Raw genomic sequence first — 1,902 nt, forward strand, 5'->3', positions numbered from 1 at the left:
TAATTATCATCTCTGAGCTTCTTTCCACGTCAGGGAAATAGGGGTAGAATCCTGATTCTTCCAGGAGTGTCATGAAGAATAAGTTTATTCATTCAACCAATAGGAAAAGGGGTAAACAGGCAGAAGTGATTTTCATTGGGGTGAAGGTGGGTCATCAGCTGCAATTAGGGATACGGTGAGTTCTGCAGACAGGATTAACAATGAGCTAAAGTATATAAGAAATGCACTTACAAACTAAATGCCTATAGAGCTCTGTATAAATATTATCCAAAGCATTTTATTTAGAAGGAAGACAAAGAAACACAAGGTGCTGGCCCCTAATTTTGTATTTTCTACGACTTTTTCATTTCACTTTTATGGGTGGTGGTTGCATGGGGAATGGGGCTGGAAGAATGCTTGCCTCTCTCAGCCTGGTGACCCAGGAAACAATAGAAGCAACAATGGGAGGGGAGCCCCTCAATTCCAGGTTGGTGAGATCAGCACTAATTTTGATAACTGAATAGAATTTCAGTTGCTCTAATACTTCTTAAAAACTATTGTATTTTTGAAGCTTGGTCAGTCAGCATTATTTGGATCTGAAGTGAATCCATTAAATTTTGTCTTTCAACGTTCTTCTAACATCAGGTTTAAAGGAAAAAAATTCCTTTCCCTCTTCATTAAAATCTACAGTAGCCAGGGTGGTTAGGGGCCTCTGATTTTAAACACCATTCTTCACCAACCCAGAAGAGAGAATGGTGACCTATTTTTTTTTTAAAAGATCATTTGACATCTCTTTGAAAAATAAGTCAATCTCTGAGAAAGAAAACAGGTATTTAGCCAGAAATCTAATGTTTTCTGAATCTCTACCAGGAGTGATGTTATTTGCAAGAAAACAGAAGCTGTCTTTCTAGAGACATCCTTTTCTCCAGCTTTATTTCCCCTCTGAAATGATGAGCCGATGTTTGTGACATCACTGGGTTGCTGTGGAAATGTTTATTTCACAGAGGATTTCGACCTCAAGTGGGGAATTTACAAGAGGAAGTGTGAACTCTTGGAAAAACACAATTGGTTTGAATAAAAACGGCAGCATTTGGAAAAAGGATTCAAAAAGAAAACAACATAAATTGCCTTGTAACAGGTTGTTTCAAGTTTTCCTGTGAGGATTCAAATTCTTGTAAGAGCATCTTACACAGACACACAGAATTTTATTTGAATTTTACTTACTATAAATAACTGTATAAAGAGTTAGGGGAAGCAAATAAAGAATGGCTTTTTGCAGGGAAAAAAAAACTTTCAGCTACTCAATTATTCAGACTGAGAGAAAGGTTTTGGTGCTGAAATGCCATGGGAGGGGAAAATTATATCCGTTTACATTTTTATAACATAAATAGATAGAAGAGAAGAGCTCCATCTAAAGAATTGTGACACAAGGGCCTGAATTGTAGTGCCGAAGCTACAAAATCCTTTTTCGTTTTAAACTGTTAAATCAACCGAATGCCAACGAGAGCCTTTCTTCCTGCTGGGGCAGTGTTGTCCCCTAAATCCACTTCCAGTTCTCTCAGCCCAGCCTAGTTTGATGTAGCATTGACTTAGCTTAACTACAGCAACCGGCGAAAGCAAGCGGGTTTGCATTTGGGATGGGAGGAGGTGTGTGTGTGTGTGTGTGTGTGTGTGTGTGTGTGTGTCTCCGGGCGCGCGCGCGGGCGGGCGGGGGTGGGGAGGGGAGGGGGGACCAGGAGCACCTGGAACGAAAGAAAACCGAGACCTAGCAACTGTGTGAAAATAATCTCCGGGTGGCTGGAAGCGGGGTCTCTGCCCGGGAAAGCAATTTTCGGCCTGAGCAAAGAGAATTCTCCGGCGGGTGGGAGGAAGGCACGCCGGGAGGGTGCAGGGCTGGGCCGGGGGACATGTGCGTCCCCCGCC

Source organism: Condylura cristata, unplaced genomic scaffold, assembly GCF_000260355.1.
Source record: "Condylura cristata isolate star-nosed mole 26May11 unplaced genomic scaffold, ConCri1.0 scaffold00012, whole genome shotgun sequence".
NCBI classification, from domain to species: Eukaryota; Metazoa; Chordata; class Mammalia; order Eulipotyphla; family Talpidae; genus Condylura; species Condylura cristata.